Here is a 24,654-nt window from a genome sequence, read left to right as displayed (position 1 = left end):
GATGTTGTCGAACGATTTCAATGGCTATTCAATCACTTTTTCCTTTCCCTTATCCAACTTTGATCCTCTAAGCTCTTGAGCTAAATCAAACAATTTACTCCCCAATCAAACACAATCATACGACATTCATATACATTTTAGAACCAATTCATTTGAATCAATTTACTACTTATACATCAAAATTTCCAATACAAAGTATTTAGCACCTATGCACTTAAACCGGATTTGCAAACACTCATAGACCATGTCCGAATGCCATTTAAACACAAGTCAACAAAACCTCATGATTTCAAATCAAACTCTTAACAAGAATACACAATGCCGAACCCTTAGATGATTAACATCTAATTTAGACAATTTAGAACACCTAAATGGCACTTGTTCAAACATTAAACAACTACATGTTCGGCCATTACCATAGGTGCATTAGAAATCTATACTATCAATAAGCTCAACTCCTTAGGTCTTAATCGGTACACTAAGACCACCTTAACTCATTTCTCATCTTATTAACAAAGACATAGTAAAGCAAATCTTTATACACAATTATTATCAATTCATCCATCCACTAGGGACTTAGCCTAACGTTCAATAACAAACTCCTCCTTTATCAATTACATTTTCGGCAAGAACATGGTAACTTATACTACATCAATTTTAAGTACATAAATTACTCAAACATAATCAAATTCACATTCAGTCTTGGTACATAATAAGGTAGCCGATTCTTTTCCCTTAGCACCCAATGCTCACATATGCTCATTTGTATAGTTCAAACACTCATCTACCATTGTTCATCTAAATTTATCATGAAACAACAACCATCACCCTTATTAATTACCATAGCCGAAAGCCCTACTCATTCCCACAATCAAAAATTCAACATGGGTTACTAAAATAACTTGATACCTCATTCAAGATTAACCAAAATTTCAAGAATTAACATAACTTCTTACCTTAATGCTAACTTAAGATGACCGAATGCCTTTCTCCCATCTTCCTCTTTACATTCGGCCAAGAAGAAAGAAACTCAAGCTTTGTTTTCATCACCCTTAATTTCCTTATTTCAATTACTTTTTCCTTTTTTATTTATTTATTTATGTTATAAAATATAAAGCTACTAACTAATAATTAATACATATTGCATGCATATAACCCATCATGGCCGGCCACTACTTGTCATAGGTGGAAATTTGACATGCAAACCCATTATTTTCATAATATGCACTAATAGATCCTTATAGATTAACCTATCACATTTCAAAAGTGTCACACATAAGTCCTATTAACTAAATTCACATGCAATTGACTAAATCGAAGCTTAAAACTTTCACACACTCAATTCACATATTTTAGACAATAAATATTATACTCAAATACTTCGGTGACTCGGTTTAGCGGTCCCGAAACCACTTTCCGACTAGGGTCAATTTAGGGCTGTCACAAAATCAGTATATGGTCACCTAAACTCTACCTACTACCACTAATACATTGAAACTTGATAAACAAAGCTTGCACACATGAACAAAGCTGAGTCAGCAGCTCAATCACTTTCAAATTACATCAAGCATCAAACTACTCAATCACTTTCAAATTACATCAAGCATCAAACTAACATAGTTCAAAATGAACTAAATTACATTACATCAAACTAAAGGTTACAAAATGAACAAAAATCAACTGCTACACTTACTTCAGTAGCTCCTACATGGTTCGGGCTGCATGGCCTGCTTCTTGGCTGCTCCTGGTGCTACATGCTGACCAACCTTCAACAATATTCCACCCTAAATAAAATATGATTGATTTAAACACACTTTCATATTGCATACAAATAGAACTTTTATTTTTCGCCGAATCTGATACAAACCCTTGACAAAGCAGTTGTTTAAACACACTTAAGAAAGTATGGTAGAGCATCAAAAAAGTTGGAAGACTATAGTCTTTAGATGGGTATTGGATCAAGGAATAGTGCACGGACATCATCTTTCACATATTTTGGTTTTGTGTATCCATCTCCATGCTTATAAAATAAGAGCGAAGTTTAAAATTCATAAGAGTAGATCTCTCGGGCCGTCTGTTGGTCTCATGCATTCTTCATTTAAATCCTTCCATGCATCCCTAGGGTTTTTTCAAATTCTTTAAGAGTAAGCTTCTTTGAAAGGGCATGTTGGTTCATGCAGCATTCCACACTAGATGGACAATGATGTCTCAACTGCTCAAACTTCAATTAGAATGAGCAACTATTGAATTAATTGTTAAAATTTTTATAAGGTTATTATAGTACAAATTCAAATAGATGTTTTTATTAACTGCATACCTTATGCGACATTATATCATTCATGAGACGACCTATAACATCTAAAGCCTTCATACTTTTTGGTTCCTTTCGTAGCCATTTAAATCTTCTATTGCTGCCACTTTTCCTATTCCAATAAATGATATTGTTATCGATGAATCATAAGTGGACGTCTTTGTTGCAATGCTCCTGTACTCTTCAAAAGTTGGTACATAACCATCATGGGACCATTTCACCTCAGCTTGATAGTTGTTCACTAGTCTAATGAGCTAATTATACGGTCAATTAGAATAAAAAGAAAAACATGTTAAAACATTAACAGATACTCATAAATTGTTAAATATACAAGAACCATGAGGGAAATGTGTGCTATTGATATAATTGATCTTACAACATCTTTTGCATAAGGGACACTATAAGGTCTTCCTTCCTTCATAACCTCCTCAGCTAATTCATCAAAAAAAAAAAAAAAACTAGCACAGCCTTGCAAATAACTTTGGTATAATCTTGCAACTCATCAATAGCACTAATCTCACATCTAAAAATTATGAAATTATGCTAGTTTTGTTGTTGATGAATTAAAATGCGTGAACATTTACTCTAGCATTTGGGAGATGAATTCTAACCTCTTTAATACATCTATGAGATGTTGAAGCTCTTGAGGTGTCCCGTATGCATCAAATGTGTCATCTAAAATTGATACTAGTAGTATCATCTTGGTAAGAAATATTCGCCCCTATGCATAGCGAGGTTCATAAAAGAGAGAATTGTTCCATGTGTAGGCCTCCACATATCTCTCTCTTGCATAAGAAAGCTCAGAGAGCTTACTGTCCTTCCAAAACTTGAAATACAAAAATCCCCTTAACATTCAACAAAAGTCATCAGGAAATCAATCCTCAAATTGATAAGAAATGTTTTTTTAATTATTTTAACCTTGCAATTTGGCTTATCTCTTGTTTATGAAGTACTTGTACTCGGTTGTAATCTAGCCTCGCAAACTTAAGAAGGGTCTCAATTCTATAGTCTTCCTCCTCATAGAAAGAGATATAGGTTCTTGTGGCTAGTCTTGGAAGGCATTTGTTCAATGGTTGATCAAGGGCATTTGCTATTTGTTTCACAAGATTAGGATTCGACTTGTTTTCTAATGATTTCAAGTGTACCGTGGTAAATGCAAGGGCTTCCTCTAATATATCCTCCTCGTGAACTCTAAGATAGGCGGCTTCATATAGGCTTAGCATTCCCTTAACATCGTCGATAAATGATTCCTTGAGCTTACCATCAGTGTCCTTGAATTTGTTAAAAACATCTGATTCACATATTGATAGGAGGGTTCTAAACTAAGTTATATATATTCCATTGCTATTTTTTTTATAGATAATTCATTTATCAATGGTGTTATGGTTACTGCAAGATATTTTGAAACCATATTGTCTGAAAACTCGAAACACAATTGAAGTGGAGTTTAAGTCATGGTGATTTCCGCTAAAACGGTTGTGGTGGGAAGTGAAAATGGTTTCCAATTGGTTCTCGATAACGTCCTCAATGTGATAGGAAACACCAAGGAAAATCAGAGTATCGATGAATTTAACGTTCTCAATAGGATTCGCAGTAGAACCCATCAATATGTCCTTCACTTTCTCTTTCAAAGGGGCTGTTTCTTTGGTTAAATAATCAAACACCTGAGACTGCTTGAAAAATTAGAGTTTTACATCATTAATAATAAAGAATAAGTCATTTAATCTGTTTGAAACTGATCATCTTTTTAAGGCAATGGAACAGCCAAAAGAGCTTGAAAGGATGAGTTTGAGACAGAGTAGCATAATGATTTGCAATAGGTGACAAAAGAAATGTAAGAGAGAATGGAAGATTACCAACTCATCAGTTGAAGAAAAAGGAGGAAATTGATATCTCCATATGTTTTGGAAGAAAGTTGCAATGGGATGGAAAACTTGGCACTTCTCTTTATACTGCGTATTTTCTCACAATATAATTAATAAGCAGGAAAATCTTTATTTTTGTTAAGCTACTCAGCTTCACAAGTCTGGGTCATATTTATAAGGACTAATTCTTAGTTATACTACTTCAAACATGTTTAAATAATATTAATAAATTTAGCTCTCAATTACATTTTTTTTCAATTTAATCATTATTTTTTGAGTTAAATTTCTTTATTAACTTTTTAAAATAGTCAAATCACTTTTCTTAATTAAAATGGTGATTAAAACATTAATTTTTTAATGATGTTAACATGAGAGTCGACTTGTACTTCATACTAACTTCACACTATTTGACATCAACATTTAATTTAAATATTTAAATATTTAAAATTTAAAAAAAGTTCATAAAAATTCAAGAAAAAAGCACCGGTACACTTAGTTTACTATGTAGAATGCCATGTTTAAACACATAATGTTTTACTTAATATTTTCATTATAAAACAACAATTTGACTTTTTTAAAAAAATTAATAGGTAAATTTAATTATTTTTAAAATGTTGAGAATCAAATTTAACTAAAAAATAAAAGTAAAATTTTTAAAAATAAATATTAATGAATAAATTTATTTTTATACATTCTTTTAAGAAAATATAAAAACCACAATTGGACTATACCCAACTAAATAATTACTTTAAGTAGGGGCAAAGCTAGAACAATTTTTAGGGAGACGAATGAAATTTTAAATTTTTATAGTCTATATCTTTATAATTCTTAAAAGATTAAATCAAATTTTTATAATTTTAGGAGAGGCCAAAGTACAATTTTGCCAAACTACAATTTTACCTTTACTAATTTAAAATTTAAAAAAATTTAGAGAGTCTAAATGATAATTTTTCATTTTAGAGGGGGTTGGGTCTCATGCCAGCCCCTATAATCGCCTCTGAATTTAAGCCTAAAGACCTAAGAGCCAACATATAACTAAATTTAATTTTCATTTAGAGGTGTATATTTTCTTTGTTCAAACTTGTCATTAAGTTAAGACCACTCAAAAATTATCAATATATTTATTTATTTTTAAGAAAATATGCATGCTTGAATTGGTTTTAGCTATGGTGATAGTTTTAATGTTTGTTTTAGTTGTCTCAGCAACAGATGTGGTGTCTTGCATCCAATCAAATTCCGAGTTGGGTGTAGGATGTTACATTTATTAGTATCAAAATGTTGTTCGAGTTTAGTTAGTTCTAGGCCCAAAATGCATCATTTTTGGTGTTTTGCCTAGGATACATGCCATTAGGTGCTTGAATTCAGTTTGTGGATAGTTTAGACTTGGATGTTGAATTTTCTTGTTTGTTATATGGTAAAGTTTGAATTGAATTTGAATTCTAAGGGAATCTGATAGGGATAATGTACTAGATTTAGTGGGGGTGTGGGTAGTTATTATCTTTTAAAAATTTCTTGTAACACCCCTATACCATGTTTGACCCAAGGAAACTGATATAGGAATATTACATTTGGTGCCAAAGTGATTTTGGCTAATCGCTAATTATATTTGAACATAAAAACAAATAATAAATTTAAATAATTTATATTTTAGTCCCTACTACTACTTGGAATATACTTGATCTTCCTAAGTACATGCTGTAATCAGCCCAATTTACCCGGGCCCAATAAACAATTAAAATTAACAGTCCAAGTTTTTTACAAACTTGAGCACTGCTTTCCATCCCCATGCTGATGGTCAGTCTGAGTGAGTAATTCAAATTTTGGAAGACATGCTCCGATGTTGTGTATTGGAATTCCAAGGTAGTCGGGAAAAGTACTTACCGTTGGTGGAGTTTGCCTATAACAACAATTTTTAGTCGAGTTTGAAAATGGCACCTTATGAGGTATTATATGGACATAAGTGCAGAACACCCTTATATTGGATTGAACTTAGAGAAAATTAGATTCATGGAATCGATTTGGTTAAGTAAACTGAAGAAAAGGTAGAAGTGATTTGAAATTGTTTGAAAGCTGCTTCGGATAGACAAAAATCTTATGCAGATTTCAAAAGAAAAGAAATTGAGTATCAAGTCAGTGATAAGGTATTTTTGAATCGGTGATAAGGTATTGTTGAAATTGTCTCCATGGAAAAAGTTTTTGAGATTCGTAAAAAGGGCAAGTTGAGTCCGCGTTTTATTAGACTGTATAAAATCACCGAAAGAGTAGGGCAAGTTGCCTATCGGCTGGTGTTACCATTTGAATTGGAAAAGATTCATGATGTGTTCCATGTGTCTATGTTGTACCATTACCGATCTAATCCTTCACATGTGATTTCACCGACAGAGGTTGAGATTCGACCGGATATGACTTATGGTGAGGAACTGGTTAAAATTCTAGCTCAAGAAGTCAAACAATTGAGAAACAAAAGCATTGCCTTGGTGAAAGTGTTATGGATGAGACATGGGGTTGAAAAGGATACATGAGAGCCCGAGGAGGCCATGAGAAAACAATTCCCAAACCATTTTACCGATAAGATTTTTGGGGACAAAAATCCCTAAAGGGGGGAGAGTTGTAACATCTCGAATTAGGGTCTAGTCGAACTAGTGGTTTTGATACCACAAATCCAAAATAGAAATAATTATTTTATGATTATTTCATGGTCCATGATATGATTGCAAGTTTGAGTGAAATTTTCATGAAGAAATTTTATGCCTAAAGTGTCCAATTTGAAGTTAGGGACTAAATTGAATAAGTTGCAAAATATGAGTTCTAGAAGCTTTTAGCATGAAATTGCTATGGATTATAAATTAGGAGGTCTTAAATAGAAATTTGACCAATTTATATAATTTTGGACAAAAATGGACATGCATGGGCAAAAATTTAAAATTTAGTAAAAAGGGCATTTTGGTTATTTGGTTAATAAAAGAATAAAAAGGGAAAAATAAGTAAAAATTTGCTCATCTTCTCTAGGTGTAGCCAAATCTTGCAAGGGTTCCATAGTTAGGGTTTCCAACTTTTCAAACTCAATAGTAAGTGCATCCTAGCCCAGTTTTTAATGTTCTTTGTATTTTTGAAGTTGTTATCAACCGATCTAACCATTTCTACCATTTCTTTGAGCTAGGGTTCATGTTTGGAGACCCATGTCTGACATGCTTGCATTTTGATGTTTAATGAAAGAATATGCAAGATTGATGTGAGTGTAACATATTTTACTAAGTGATTTTTAGTGAAAACACCTAAAAAGGACTTATTTATAAAAGATGTAGAAATGGGTAGTAGAAATGTGATTTAATGAGAAATGTGGGCTGATATGAGTTAGAATATGAATCAGTTAGGCTTGGGTAACCAAGAAAATGTATGCATTTCATTTTACGAGCCTAGGGGCTAAAGTGTAAATAAATAAAAAGTTAGGGTAAAAAGGTAATTTTACGAAAGTATGAATTATGGGTCAATTCAAACAATGTGTGTATTGAACAAGCTAAATTTGGCATTATTGATTAAGAAAAATGTGATTCGGGTCTTGATTAGGGGAAAAATAAGGTTTATGAAGATTAGACTCGTTTCTATCATTTTGTACCGAGGTAAGTTCATATGCAAATTATACAGTATGTACCATATTTTAAATGCTTTAATATTGCATGTATAGTAAGTACATATATAATTAATGTGATGTTGTATCATGTGTTTAATGCTTAAATTTTATCATGAATGATGCTTTGGTTATTCCATGAATATTCAATTGGTGTTATGGATATTGAAATCAGCATTACGACCAAGTCTGATGGAAATGTGCCATCGAAGAATCTCGTTTGAACCTTAGGAATAGTTTAGGATACAAGTGACATGTCACTAGGGACTATGTGATCTGAGCTCATGAGTTATGTGGTTTGAGTTCATGATATATGTGACACATGTTATGGGGTTCCGGGTGCTGGTCTTGTATGTTCTACCGATGGCTGGGTAAACCAGCGTGTGTTGCGAATACCTGATAGCTTGTGTGAGCACCCCGTGTAGCTACATCTTGACCAACAGCTAGAGTGAGTAGACCCGTGAGTAGCTCGAAAGCGAGCAACTTGTGATATGTGAGATAAGGTAGCGATGGCTACATATGAGGAACTTAGGTGCGAGATTCTGATGTATCCAATGGTATTCCAAGTGTTCAACGAGTAGTCCAAAGAGAACTTCAATGAGTAATCTTAATAAATATGTCAAAAACAAGAAAGTAAGTTATTATGTGCAAGTGGGCATAGGTATGTACATTGAACTCATGAAAATACCATGGGATATGATGAACTTGTGGTAAGAATATATATACATATGAAGAATAAATTTAAATGATTTGATAATAAAATGCAAGATTATGTCCATTATGTTAAATGTATGATTAATGCTTGTTTAAATTGCATTTTATTTACATGTGAGCTTACTAAGCTTTAAAGCTTACCCCCCTTTCCTTTCCCTTTTCTTGTAGTGTTGCCAAACTAGCTTGAGGATCGGAGGACGTTGGAGTTTTCGATCACACTATCAATTGGAAAATTAGGTATAGTTAGTTTACAGGTCCAAATTCTCTGGGCCCAAAAAACTAGTAAAACGAAATAAAAATACTCAAAATTAAATAGTCCGTTTACAAAAAAGACCTAACCCAAATGCGAGCCCAAAATTACAAGGCCTAATTGGCCCAAAAACTTAAACAGTCCCTTAGCTTCTCAATATGCCCGCACCCGTTTCTCACGCCTCCCTTGGTTGCCCCACTTGCGCCTCGTCCCAAGGCTTGGCACCTTTGGTCTCTTTACACCAAAATGTTAAAGGCCAGGCCTCCGTCCCTCCATTGACTAACGCCTGCAAGAAAAGAGAAACAAAAAGGACAACAACAGCAAAGAAATCGCATAGTAGAAACATAAATGAGGGTAGTGATAAAATCAAAAAATATATATTACAAACAGTGCAAAATGGCTATAAAAGCTAGAAAATAGTTTGTATTTGAGGGGTACACGGAGAGAAATAAAAAGAAAACAAAGGTTTTGAAATAGCAATCGTATTCAAAAAATCAAAAGGTGATTCCTTTTCCTGTTTATTTCGTCTTATTTTAAATAATAAGAATAAATAAGAATAAAAAAAGGGATCTCCCACCTGAGTCGCTTCATTTACCCCGTCGTCGGAGGCCTTCTCCACCATCGAAAATGGCTAGGAGAAGGCAAAGACGTTTCTCTTTAAAACCAAAGGCCTAGCCTTCAGATTCGGGTCAAAAAGTACTAAAAAAGGGTTTTTTTTCTTCTTCTTCGGCCACCAGAGGAGTCGGTCACCATCGTCGATGACTAGTGGCCATGGCGGGTTTCCAACGACCTTCGTGGCCGAGTTTTGGGTTATTTCCTGAGAGGAAAAGAGAGAAAGAATAATTTTTGTTTTAGAAACTGTTAGAATGATTTTTTTTCTGTTTTTTTTTTTACATTTAAATTAGGTCCAATATGAAGTCGTTTTGGGCTAAGCTTCAAGCGCCAAAACGGCGTTGTTTTGATACAACCTGCATGCCAACCCGATCCAACCTAGGGGATCCGCACATTTTTGACTTATGTTCTATTTCAGCAATGGGCCCCTCCACTTTTGCTGTGTGTCTCAATGTGGTCCGATGCTTCCTTTTTTAATTTAGATTTCTGCCACAGGATTTTGATTTTGTTTCAGTTTAGTCCTCAGACCATTTGAAGAAACGGACACCTGAAACAGTGTCGTTTCGGGCCAAACCTGACCCTCCTAAAGGATCCGTGTTTTTCTGCTTAAATGGAATAATTGCGTAGTTGATCTTTCCGTGTTTTTTTTTTAATATAGTTCTATTCACTTTATACTTTTTTAAAATTTACCTGCATAATTTCTCTTTCTTTTCATCCTGGTCCTTCATGAAACGGTGCATTTTGAGGACTGGGAATAATTTCCCACTTGGTCCTCAACCTTTTGCGCGCGTTTTATTTAGGCCTTATTTCTTTTTTTCTTTTCCTAAATTCGACCCTTTAATTTTATTTTGCTTTTATTTGGTCCTTTTTTTTAATATTTCATAAATTAGTTTCCTTAAGAATTGTTATTATATTTATTTATTTATTCACTTGTCCTTTTTATTTTTAAAATTGGTTTTGTCTTGATTGGTGCCTATTTTATTATTGTTATCATTATTATTATTTATTTTATTATTATTTTATTTTCCTTTGATTATTAATGTTGGTATTAAAATGATGTATGTTGTGTGCTTCTTGTCATTATGTGTAGTATAATTTGTTTACTCGTATTTTCATATTATTGTCATTCATTAGTACAACATTTTATTCATAAATCATTATTGCATGTTCTATATTATCATTCCATCTTTCGTTAAAATCACTCCAAAAGTCGCATTTAATTTTCTTTATCCATAATAGATCATTTTCTTTTACTCCTAATAAAATAAATACACATCGTTTAAATGTTGTACTCACTATTATTCAAAAAAAGATAATTTTCAAAGTAAGGCAATGTTTCGTATTTGAAAATTTGAGAAAGTCGTACCCTAACTTACAGGGATTTAGTTTTCTCGTTGAACCCAAATGGCCAAATATCCTTTTAAATTTTAAAATACATGATTTTTTAAAAATTAAAGGCAAGCTTATTCTCAAGGGTTCAAAGTATCGTGTCCTAACCTACGGATGTGACATTTTGCTATCCTTAGACGAGGGGGTCTTTAACATTTGTTTTGATTTATTCAAGCACTTTAAAAATTAACAATAGTAAAAAAAGGGATCGTATTTCTAATTCTTCCCAAATTTTCAACATTCAACATTAAGACATTAGTTAATCAATTAGGTACCAATTTTGGGCGTTACGAGGGTGCTAATCCTTCCTCACACGTAATCAACTCCCGAACCTATTTTCTCGAATTTCGTAGGTCAAAATTGTTGTTTTAGTAAATCAAAATATTTTATTAAAAAAGGTGACCCAATCACACCTCATTAAAAAAAAAGATTGGTGGCGTCTCCATTTTCATTTTAAATAAAAAGTCGAGCTTTCAAAAAATGGTTTTGACAACTTGGCGACTCCACTGGGGACTAAAATAAGAGAGTCAAGCCACTATTTGATTATTTCTTGTAACACCCAAACCCGGCCTAGATGTTATGGCCGAATCTGGCGATGTCACATTGAAGTAGTTTTCGTAAAGTGTGATATCGATGAAAATCCTTTTCCTATTTATCCTCTTTGTGTGATTTTAATGATGATGCTAAGACGTGTCGTTCATTTTCAAAATGTGAGTCATTATAAAAAATTTATTCACATTAAAACGTTATTAATTTTTAAAATGTCATTTATTGCGGAAGCTCTTAAAACAGGTTGCGTATTCGTGGTATCTTTGATAAATCATATATCTTTTTGAAAACCTGCGTCTTTTCCTACTGCTAACAGTTATAAACCAAAACAAATAAAAATCCAAAATTAAAAATAAAAATCCAAAGAGGCCATTATTACAGTAAAATACCCTAAAAATTAAATTGAAATCATAAAATACTATTTAAAATTAGATAGGTCGTGTGGTCACCGCTTAGTCCTCCATTGCACCGATCCGCCTATGTCTGGGGATTACCTGTACAATTAAAACAGGAAGGTGAATTTACGAAAACTCATTGTGTAATCCCATATAAGCAAACAGTTAGAAAACAAGCACAGTCTAGGCCTAAGCCCTTTTTAGTAACAGTGACAATATTAGTTTGGGCCTTAGCCATCTCAATACAGAAACAGTCATGTGTTTGGGCCTTGGCCCATTACAGTAACAATAATTAGTGCAGTAACAGTTTAAATAGAATACAAGTCCTATCCATATAGCCTCTACACTCCATCTCTGTCCAACCCTACACTTCATGTGGGGATATAATCAATCCACCCATCCCTACACTAAAGAAAGTACCGAATGCAGTACTATACAGTAATATGCAGCTGGGCTACCAGTAATATAGGTTTGAAGCCTTTCAGTACACTTCCTCCGATCAGTATAGAACCCATCCCCATGCAGTGTATTATACAATCATGTCATGTCATATCATGGTATCATACATGCATCCAATACAGTTCAAATGACATGCTAAAATACAGTCATACACATACATATATATATATACATCACGCAGGGGTATATGATAAACTATAATTTATACATATTCTAACCCCATGTTTAACGCATTTTATGGATGATTTCCCATTAGAATTGGTGAATTTGATGCTCCTAATGCTTTAATTTCATATTTTATACTTAGAAGAGCATAGGAGAGTGAAAGGAACGAGAAACGGGCCAAAAACAGAAAAAATAAGCCAAAGTACGAAATCAACACGGCTTGGACCTCCTCACATGGTCAGACCACACAGCCGTGTCAATTTGGTAGGCTCGAGCACGGCCTGAAGTAATCGCACATGGGCGTGTCCCTGCCGAGCCCAAGTTGAGTCCAATTCGGAAATGGCTAATTTTGAAGGCTCTTAGGCATTCCAAAGCCTATAAATACACCCTAGAGGAGAAAGAAAAGGGACACACAGGGAGGGAGTAAGAAATTACTCCAAGAAAGCCGATTGATCCATCTCAGAAGCTGGATTCATCATCAAGACTGAAGATATCTCCTCAATTTCCCCTTCAGGAGTTTTAGGTTTTCTTTATGTTTTGTATTCTTTATTATTCTGAGATGTTTTCTTATTTAGTTATGAACTAAAACCCCTAAATACCTAAGGGGAATGAAACCTAAGATGAATCTTGTTATTATTTTCTGAATTGTATGATAAATATTTAACTTGTTCTTAATTATGTGTTATTATTTCTTGTTTTGATATCTTAGGATACTGATTCAAGATAAGCTCTTATTCAGAGGAGGAATAGACCTTGTCTAAGAGTATATTTGTCATAATTAAGCAGAATTGTTGGTGCGCCTAGACATAGGGTGACAAGATTTTGCCGGATTAGGGTGAAACCTAATAAGCAGATCCATAGATCGAGTTAATGCAAACCTAGGGTGTTAATTAGAGAAAAGTCTCAACTATTCAATCTAGGGGTTGGACGTTATTAGTCTTGAATAGGGATAATAACATAACTTAGGGATCTCTACGAAACAAGTTAAATGAATAAATCATCCAATTCGGAGCCAGAATAACAAGTACAGTCTAGGTGGATTTTTCCTTAGGTATTGTCTTAATTCAATCGATATTCCCAAAAGTAATTCCCCAATTCTATTCTCTGTGAGTTCTTAGTTTAGATAATTAGTTAGTTAAAACAAAACCTCTTTATTCTTAGGCTAGATAATAAAAAGACAGTAATTACTAGTACTTTTAGTTCCTTTGGGTTCGAAAATCCGGTCTTGCTAAAACTATACTACTGTTCGATAGGTACACTTGCCTACATCGTGATAATAGTTAGTTTCAAGAACGATTAATTATAAATATTTAAAACCTACCACGAATAACGCGATCAAGTTTTTGGCACCGTTGCCGGGGAACTAAGTTATTAGGAACGCTCAATTTTTATTACTTCATCCATTTATTTTTCTTGCGATTTAATTTAATTTAATTTTTTATTATTTATTAATATTTTTTTCTTTCTCTTGGCAGGTTTTTGTTGTTTATGACTAGAAGAAACCTGTCCAGACCACTACTTTTTAATGAAGAAATCTATCGCACAGTTCACAGAAACCAAAGAGAAATAAGGCGAAGCTTAAGATACACAGAGAATGAGCAATAGGACGATACTCAAACCCCAACCGAAGAGATGGCTGAAAACCAAGACAATCAGCTACCTCCTGTAATTGCGGTTAATCAAAATCCTACTCCACGCACTATTTATGATTATGCTAAACCTTCTTTAACAGGAAATGAATCGAGCATAGTTAGACCTGCTATAGCTGCAAATACTTTTGAACTAAAACCTAACACTATTCAAATGATACAGCAATTTGTTTAGTTTGATGGTTTGCAGGATGAGGATCCCAACGCTCACTTAGCAAACTTTTTGGAACTATGCGATACATTTAAAATTAATGGTGTTTCTGATGATGCCATTCCTCTTCGGTTATTCCCTTTTTCATTGGGGAACAAAGCTAAACAATGGTTGAACTCATTACCACGAGGGTCAATCACTACTTGGGAACAAATGACCGAAAAATTTCTATTAAAATATTTCTCGCCGGCTAAAACGGTCAAATTACGTAATGATATCTCTTCGTTTGTGCAGATGGACTTAAAAACTCTTTACGATGCATGGGAGAGATACAAGGACTTACTGAGAAGGTGCCCTCACCATGGGTTACCGCTTTGGCTTCAGGTTCAAACGTTCCATAATGGCCTGAATCCTTCGACTCGGCAAATGGTAGACGCAGCTACTGGCGAAACCATCAATAATAAAACACCTGAAGATGCTTATGAGTTTATAGAGGAGATGTGACAACCCGAATTAGGGCCTAATCAGAATAGTGGTTTCGTGACCACAAATCTGAGATAGAAATAATCGTTTTATAATTATTTTGGGGTTTATGATATGATTTCATGATTTCATGAAAATTTTGTGATGAAATTCATGCATTTCGCTTAAGTTGAGAATAGGGACTAAATCGAATAAATTGTAAAACTCGTGTTTTAGAAGTTTTTAGTATGAAATTGCTTTGGGATATTAATTAGGAGGTCTTAAATAGCAATTTGACCCATTCTTAAGTTATGGACGAAAGTTGGACATGGAGGGACTTTTTTTGAAAGTTTAATAGTAAGGGCATTTTGGTCATTTGTATATTAAATGAAATAAAATGGGAAAATAACACAAAATTGGTTATCATCTTCATTAGTTGCTGCCGAAAATTGCTCTCCTCCATAGCTAGGGTTTCTTCAACTTTCAAGCTTCATAGTAAGTGAATTCAAGCCCCATTTTTAATGTTCTTCACATTTTTGAAATCCTCGTAGCTCGGTTTACTTATTTCTACCATTAGTTCGAATTAGGGTTTATGTTTAAAAATTTACCCATGAATGATAGGCATGTATTTTGTTGTTTGATGGTAGAATATGAATGTTTGAAGTTAGGGAACGATCTTTTCTAAGCGATTTTTAACGAAAACGAGCAAAAACGGCATAATCGATAAAAATACCTATTGTTCATAACTATGTGTTAGAGTGAGAATTTGATGTTGCCATAGAAGAGAAAAATGATCAGTAGGTCATTAAACATAAGAAAAGGGCTGAAATTAAATTTCCGAGCCTTGGGGAAAAATTGTAATTTTGTAAAGTTAGGGGCAAAATGTAATTTTTGTATAATGTGATTTTGGATTAAAATAAATAGTTTGAGTGTTAAATGAGCTAAATATGTTGTTATAGATCATGAAAGGCGTGGAATCGACCTCGAACGGGGAAAGGAGAAAGTTTTGGACTAAATTGCAAAATTCCCATATCTTGCACCGAGGTAAGTTTGTATGTAAATAATACATTAATTTCATTTAAATTTTTATATTTCAGCCTATTATATATATATTAGCTGATGTTGAAGTATAAATCGACTATTGAAAGAATGGAAATAAATAATAGAGAGATCCGGTTGAACATTCTAAAAATCGAATAAAATAGAGGGCGTAGCTAGGTCACATGTATGGTGCCGAGTGCACATCATGTGTACAAGAAGGCTACGAGATACTATATAGTAGCTAGGTCACATGTGAGATACGGGATGTATCCCATGTAGACAAGAGAGCTACGTGAGAGATAAATGTAGCTAGGTCGCATGAGTGATTCCAAGTGAAGGACACCATGTAGACAAGAGAGCTACGAGATAAATCAGCTAGGTCGCATGAGTGGTACTAAGTGTTCACCATGTGTACAAGACAGCAGAATTAAATGAGATATGATGGTGGGGGTTGTGTGCTGAAACTATCAAGTATCGAGGATTATTCCAAATTGTTCAACGGGATGGTTTTGTGGTGACATTGTAGTCATAGACCTACACTTGTGATGTATGAAATGTGATGAAAATGATTTGTAGTATATATATGTAAGTTAAAATGAGGTTAGTATAAAGAATGTGTGAAAGAATGAAATTAGCATTAAAACTGTTTTGGACAGTAGCAGTGACGTGATTTTGAAAATTCACCAAAAATAGAAGGAATTTAATTAGAGGTTGAATGAGATGTGAAATTAAAGCTTAATGAGTCTATTTTCATATCAAAGAAACAGCACAAGCAAAGGAATTCTATATTTTGAGATAGGTACAATTGTGTGAGACTTGCTCAGGATGACTATGTAATCCCCTGTTTCAACTTTGAAAAATCATTAAAAATTGTAGAAAACAAATTAAGAAATATAGTTTATATGCATAAATTCCTTATTGAGTCTAGTTTTACATGAAACAGGTTTCATGTTATTTGAATTGTGTACTGAGAGAAATTCAATTCGTAATGAATAGAGGTCAGATCAATTGAGCTGTGTAACAGGGGAAACTTTAACTAATAAACTGTACTAATTGGCTGAACCAAAAATTCTAGAAAAAAATTAGTAAGAATTTTTATGAGTCTAGATTCAGGGAAATTTTACGGATTTGAATTTCGAGTTTTGTAACTCGAGTTATGATTTATTTTAGTGATCATGACGCAGAAAGGACAACTTGATCAAATTGGAGTAAACAATAAAATTAAAAATATGATATAATTGAGTTATGTTGTAAACATATTAGATTTCTTATTTGTTATTTATATACTTGCTTACTAAGCTATAAGCTTACTTTCTTTTCTCTCCTTTGTCTTATAGTGTCGTCCAGCTAGCATAGGAGTCAGAGATCGTAGAAGATCCGCCCGCACTATCAATACTCTTGGTATCTGAACTCAACATTTTGAAATATGGCATGTATAGCAGACTTAGTTATTTTGTTACGTGTCATAATTGTCTAGGTTCAAATTATTACTTATAGTATCAAACTAATCATTTTGTACGAAGCCTTTGAAGTTGGTTTGTATTGTTAATGGCATATGTTATAATGATCAAATTGCACGCCATATTTTTGTTGGGTTTTGTTTAATAGTATATACTATAATTTGTTAATACCTCGTACCTTGTTCCGGCGACGGATACGGGTAAAGGGTGTTACATTTAGTGGTATCAGAGCTATGGTTTAGTCGGTTCTCGGGCTAATAAAGTGTGTGTAAAAGTCTAGTTATACATGCCATAAAAATATTGTGATAGTGTGGTGACTCGATTATTCTAAAGCGTGTTTTGTTTTAATATAGTAATGGATCTGAAGGAATCTATGGTGATGATGCTTGCTAGTAATGTGCTGGCTCCCGCACGAGGATCGTGCTGTGGAAAGTAGACCTGAGACATTGAGACAGGGAGATGAGGCTCGGGATGCCTTTCTCCAAATGATGAACAATTCGTATACTGAATTTATTCGAGCAAATCCAAATACTCAACCTCCTCCACCCCCTCCTATACCTCAAGCGATTCCTGTAGCTGCTCAAGGCATAAACTTGGTAAGAATGAACAAGCCTCCGGTTGACAAGATTCGAAAACAAGGGGCCGAAGAGTTTAGAGCAAAGGTCGATGATGATCCTGAGAAAGTGGAATTCTGGCTTGAAAATTCTACTCGTGTATTTGATGAGCTCTCATGTACACCCGAGGAGTGCTTAAAGTGTCTTGTATCACTTTTGAGAGATTCGACCGCCATCGGTGGAAGACTTGATGCAGATGGTGCCAAAAGAAAGAGTTACTTGGGATTTCTTCCAGAAGAATTTAGAAAGAAATATATAAGTCACGATTTATTGATCAAAACGGAAGGAGTTCCTTGAATTGAAACAGGCAAGATGTCCGTGGCGAGTATGAACGCAATTTGTGAGACTCAGCAAGTATGCCCGAGAATGTGTGTCCACCGAGGCCATTATGTGCGAAGGTTTGAAGATGGGCTCAATGAGGACATTAAAGTGCTTGTAGGAATTTTGGAGTTGAAAGAATTTGTAGTATTGGTTGATCGAGCTCTTAAAGTCAAGAATTGAACAAAGAAAGAAGAAAAGTCGCTATTGAGGCTCGAGATGCGAGAAAAAGGCCGATAAGCAATCCATTTCAATCTCAATCAAAGAGGTCCAAAGAGACAAACCCTCGAATGACAGTTTCAACTGGGGATTCACACAGAGATCGTGGTAGAGCATATTCGGGGTCTAAAGCTCAAGCTACTTTGGTGGCAAGTGTGGGTAATGTGCTACCTAGAAAGCCAGAGTGTCAGCAGTGTGGCAGGCAACATTATGGTGAGTGTTGGGGAACCGAGCGAGCTTGTTTCAGGTACGGTTCTCACAAGCATTTTATTAGAGATTGTCTGGAGAAAGTTAAAGAAGAAAGATTTCAGAGTGCTAGATAGAATACCATCGCTAGTAGAGGTAGACCACCGAGAAATCTGGAGGTGGGACTAGCGAGAAAAGCTGCGATGAAAGATTCAACGGCAAGATCAGAAGCTAGAGCACCTGCTAGAGTTTATGCTATACGTGCCCGAGAAGATGCATCATCTCCCGATGTCATTACTGGTACATTTTCTCTTTATGATACTATTGTTATTGCATTGATTGATCCCGGGTCCACTCATTCCTATATTTGCATGAATTTAGTATCTAATAAAAAGTTGCCTGTTGAGTTTACTTAGTTTACGATTAAAGTGTCGAACCCCTTAGGCCAATATGTGCTAGTTGACAAGGTTTGCAAGAATTGCCCATTAATGATTCAAGGTCACTGTTTTCCGGCTAATTCGATGCTGTTACCATTTGATGAGTTTGACGTTATCTTGGGAATGGACTGGTTGACATTGTATGATGCCAAGGTTGATTGTAAACAAAAAACACCAGAGTTGAAATGTGAAAATGGAGAAATTTTGTGGGTTGAAACAGATGAATCAAATAAATTGCCTATGGTGATTTCGCACATGTCTGCATAGAAATACATGAGGAAAGGGTGTGAAGCTTATCTAGCTTATGTAATGAATACTGAGTTGCCTCAACTGAAGTTTGAATCAGTACCGATAGTCTGTGAGTTTCCAGTTGTATTTCCAGAGGAATTGCAGGTTGCCTCCGAACGAGAGATAGAGTTTCCCATTGATTTGTTGCCGCATCTTGCACCGATCTCGATTGCTCCATAAAGAATGGCTCATTGAATTAAAAGAATTGAAGGCTCGATTGCAGGAGTTAACGACAAAAGGATTTGTGAGACCGAGTTTCTCTCGGGGTGCTCTGTATTGTTCAGAAGAAGAAGGATGGTTCAATGAGACTTTGCATTGATTACCGTCAGCTTAATAAGGTGACTATAAAGAACAAGTACCCATTTCCGAGGATTGATGATTTATTCAATCAGTTAAAAGGGGTCACAGTGTTTTTAAAGGTCGATTTGAGGTCTAGTTACTACCAGTTGAGAGTTAAGGAGTCGAATGTGCCGAAAACTGCCTTTAGGACAAGGTATGGACATTATGAGTTTCTTGTGATGCCTTTCGGCTTAACAAATACTCCAGCTATATTTATGGACTTAATGAATCGGATCTTTCGGCCATATTTGGATAAGTTTGTAGTAGTGTTTATAGATGACATTCTAATTTATTCTCTGGATGAGTCCGAACATGCCGAACACTTGAGAACCATATTGCGATCTTGAGAGAAAAGAAACTATTTACTAAGTTCAAGAAAAGTGAGTTCGCTTCATGAAGTCGATTTTTGGGACATATAGTCTCGGTGATGGTATTCGGTGGATCCAAGCAAGATTTCGCGATCGTTGATTGAAACCGCCAAGAATGTATCCGAGGTTAGAAGCTTTTAGGCTTAGCGGGTATGATAGACGCTTTTGTTGAGGATTTTGATGATTCCTCTCCTATGACTATGTTGTTGCAAAAGAATGTTAAGTTTGAATGGACTGATAAATGTCGTGAGTTTTGAAAAGTTGAAAGCACGATTGATGAAGCACCAATTTTAGTACAAATTGAGCCGGAAAGGAGTTCGTAATTTATAGTGATGCATCATTGATAGACCTTGGATGTGTGTTGATGCAAGAGGGTAAAGTGGTAGCTTATGCTTCGAGACAGTTAAAACCGCATGAGAAGAACTATCCTACACATGATTTGGAATTGGCCGCCATTGTCTTTGCCTTGAAGATTTGGCGATATTATTTGTATAGTGAAAAATGCTGAATTTTTACTGATCACAAAAGTTTGAAGTATTTGATGAATCAAAAGAATTTGAATCTGCGATAGAGGAGATGGCTTGAATTATTAAAGGATTATGATCTAGTGATTGATTATCATCCGGGAAAAGCAAATGTGGTTGCTGACGCCTTGAGCAGGAAATTTCTTTTTACTTTGAGAGCCATGAATACGGGGTTAGCATTGTCTGATGATGGATCAATCTTAGCAGAGATGAGGGTTAAACCGTTATTTCTCCAGTTGATTTGTGATGCTCAAAAGAACGATAGTGAGTTACGAACCAAGAGAACTCAATGCGAATCAAGTTACGACTCAGATTTTCGAGTTGGACCAGATGACTGTTTGATGTTTCGAGACAGATATGTGTACCGAAAAAGCGATGAATTGATTCGAAAATATTACATGAGGCGATAGTGGTGTTTATCATTTCACCACGGTAGCACAAAAATATATAATGATTTAAAGAAGTTGTATTGGTGGCGGTATGAAAAGGACATTTCGAATTTGTAACCAAGTGTTTGATCATCAACAAGTAAAAGTGAACATCAAGTGCCTTCGAGATTACTTCAACCGGTAATGGTGCACGAGTGGAAATGGGACAAGATTACCATGGATTTTGTAACCGGTTTGCCTTTAACTCCTAAAAAGAAGGATGTTGTCTGGGTAGTGGTTGATGGATTAACAAATTCAGCCCACTTTATACCAGTACGTACCGATTACTCACTTGATAAATTAGCCGAATTATATATTGCTGAAATTGTGAGGTTACACGGAGTACCTATGTCTATAATATCATATAGAGATCCGAGATTTACCTCGAGATTTTGGAAAAAGTTACAAGAAGCTTTGGGTACAAAATTGAACTTTAGTACCGCATTTCATCCACAAATAGATGGTCAGTCGGAAAGAGTAATCCAGGTACTCGAGGATATTCTTAGATGCTGTGTCTTAGAATTTGGAGGTAGTTGGGAGAAATATCTATCTTTGATTGAATTTGCCTACAATAATAGTTATCAGTCAAGTATACAAATGGCACCGTACGAAGCCTTGTATGGTCGTAAGTGTCGGACTCCTTTATATTGGACCGAACTTAGTGAGAAACAGATTCACGGAATTGATCTAGTTAAAGAAACCGAAGAGAAAATAAAAGTAATTCGGGATTGCTTGAAAGCTGCTTCAGATCGACAAAAGTCATATGCAGATTTAAAAAGAAAAGAGATTGAATTTTAGGTGGGTGATAAAGTGTTCTTGAAGGTGTCACCATGGAAAAAGATTCTGAGATTTAGCCAAAAAGGCAAGTTGAGTCCGCGTTTTATTGGGCCGTACGAGATTACTGAAAGGATTGGACCAGTGGCATATCAGTTGGCCTTACCGGCAGAGTTAGAAAGAATTCATAACGTGTTTCATGTATCAATGTTGTGACATTATCGTTCTGATCCTTCACATGTGATTTCTCCAACAGAAATTGAGATTCGACCGGATATGACCTATGAGGAGGAACCAATAAAGATTTTGGCTTGAGAAATTAAACAGTTAAGAAATAAAAGTATAGCCTTAGTGAAAGTATTGTGGCACAGACATGAGATAGAAGAGGCTACGTGGGAACTCGAGGAAGCTATGAGGAAACAGTACCCAAACCTCTTTACCGGTAAGATTTTTGGGGACGAAAATCTCTAAAGGGGGGAGAATTGTGACAACTTGAATTAGGGCCTAATCGGAATAGTGGTTTCGTGACCACAAATCCGAGATAGAAATAATCGTTTTATAATTATTTTGGGGTTTATGATATGATTTCATGATTTCATGAAAATTTCGTGATGAAATTCTGTGCATTTCGCGCTTAAGTTGAGAATAGGGACTAAATCGAATTAATTGTAAAACTCATGTTTTAGAAGTTTTTAGTATGAAATTGCTTTGGGATATTAATTAGGAGGTCTTAAATAGCAATTTGACCCATTCTTAAGTTATGGACAAAAGTTGGACATGGAGGGAATTTTTTTGAAAGTTTAGTAGTAAGGGCATTTTGGTCATTTGTATATTAAATGAAATAAAATGGGAAAAATAACACAAAATTGGTTATCATCTTCATTAGTTGCTGCCGAAAATTGCTCTCCTCCATAGCTAGAGTTTCTTCAACTTTCAAGCTTCATAGTAAGTCAATTCAAGCCCAGTTTTTAATGTTCTTCACATTTTTGAAATCCTCATAGCTCGGTTTACTTATTTCTACCATTAGTTCGAATTAGGGTTTATGTTTAAAAATTTACCCACGAATGATAGGCATGTATTTTGTTGTTTGATGGTAGAATATGAATGTTTGAAGTTAGGTGAACGATCTTTTCTAAGCGATTTTTAACGAAAACGAGCAAAAGCAAGATAATCGATAAAAATACCTATTGTTCATAACTATGTGTTAGAGTGAGAATTTGATGTTTCCATAGAAGAAAAAATGATCAGTAGGTCATTAAACATAAGAATACGGGCTGAAATTAAATTTCGAGCCTTGGGGAAAAATCATAATTTTGTAAAGTTAGGGGCAAAATGTAATTTTTGTATAATGTGATTTTGGATTAAAATAAATAGTTTGAGTGTTAAATGAGCTAAATATGTTGTTATAGATCAAGAAAGGCGTGGAATCTACCTCGAACGGGGAAAGGAGAAAGTTTTGGACTAAATTGCAAAATTCCCATATTTTGCACCGAGGTATGTTTGTATGTAAATAATACATTAATTTCATTTACATTTTTATATTTCAGCCTATTATATATATATTAGCTGATGTTGAAGTATAAATCGACTATTGAAAGAATGGAAATAAATAATAGAGAGAGAGAGATCCCAGTTGAACATTCGGAAAAATCGAATAAAATAGAGGGAGCGTAGCTAGGTCACATGTATGGTGCCGAGTGCACATCATGTGTACAAGAAGGCTACGAGATACTATATAGTAGCTAGGTCACATGTGAGATACGGGATGTATCCCATGTAGACAAGAGAGCTACGTGAGAGATAAATGTAGCTAGGTCGCATAAGTGATTCTGAGTGAAGGACACCATGTAGACAAGAGAGCTACGAGATAAATCAGCTAGGTCGCATGAGTGGTACTAAGTGTTCACCATGTGTACGAGAGAGCAGAATTAAATGAGATATGATGGTGGGGGTGTGTCTTTGAAACTATCAAGTATCGAGGATTATTCAATTGTTCAACGGGATGGTTTTGTGGTGACATTGTAGTCATAGACCTACACTTGTGATGTATGAAATGTGATGAAAATGATTTGTAGTATATATATGTAAGTTAAAATGAGGTTAGTATAAAGAATGTGTGAAAGAATGAAATTAGCATTAAAACTGTTTTGGACAAGAGCGATGACGTGATTTTGAAAATTCACCAAAAATAGAAGGAATTTAATTAGAGGTTGAATGAGATGTGAAATTAAAGCTTAATGAGTCTATTTTCATATCAAAGAAACAGCACAAGCAAAGGAATTCTATATTTTGAGATAGGTACAATTGTGTGAGACTTGCTCAGGATGACTATGTAATCCCATGTTTCAACTTTGAAAGATCATTAAAAATTGTAAAAAACAAATTAAGAAATATAGTTTATATGCATAAATTCCTTATTGAGTCTAGTTTTAAATGAAATAGGTTTATTTTTAAGAGTTTAGATTCAGGGAAATTTTACGGATTTGAATTTCAAGTTTTGTAACTCGAGTTATGATTTATTTAGTGATCATGACGCAGGAAGGACAGCTTGATCAAATTGGAGTAAACAATAAAATTAAAAATATGATATAATTGAGTTATGTTGTAAACATATTAGATTTCTTATTTGTTATTTATATACTTGCTTACTAAGCTATAAGCTTACTTTCTTTTCTCTCCTTTGTCTTATAATGTCGTCCAGCTAGCACAGGAGTCAGAGATCGTAGAAGATCCGCCCGCACTATCAATACTCTTGGTATCTGAACTCAACATTTTGAAATATGGCATGTATAGCAGACTTAGTTATTTTGTTACGTGTCATAATTGTCTAGGTTCAAATTATTACTTATAGTATCAAACTAATCATTTTGTACGAAGCCTTTGAAGTTGGTTTGTATTGTTAATGGCATATGTTATAATGATCAAATTGCACGCCATATTTTTGTTGGGTTTTGTTTAATAGTATATACTATAATTTGTTAATACCTTGTACCCTATTCCGGTGATAGATACGGGTAAGGGGTGTTACAGGAGATGTCACTGAATAACTATCAGTGGCA

The 24,654-nt window shown here is 34.6% G+C and overlaps 1 non-coding gene and 1 pseudogene across 1 annotated transcript; both read right to left on the bottom strand.

Moving 5' to 3' along the window:
- Nucleotides 1-1,942: 1,942 nt before the first annotated feature.
- On the bottom strand, nt 1,943-9,390 carry LOC108481608 (probable terpene synthase 6; annotated as a pseudogene).
- Nucleotides 9,391-14,398: 5,008 nt separating this feature from the next.
- LOC128282533 (small nucleolar RNA R71) lies at nt 14,399-14,505 on the bottom strand. Its single transcript, XR_008272834.1, has one exon. It is a non-coding gene; the product is annotated as a small nucleolar RNA R71 (small nucleolar RNA).
- Between the last annotated feature and the right edge of the window lie 10,149 nt (nt 14,506-24,654).

Source organism: Gossypium arboreum, chromosome 1 (assembly GCF_025698485.1).
Source record: "Gossypium arboreum isolate Shixiya-1 chromosome 1, ASM2569848v2, whole genome shotgun sequence".
Taxonomy (NCBI): Eukaryota; Viridiplantae; Streptophyta; class Magnoliopsida; order Malvales; family Malvaceae; genus Gossypium; species Gossypium arboreum.
The sequence above is the reverse complement of the archived record's forward strand: the minus strand, read 5'-3'. Positions and strand labels throughout refer to the sequence as shown.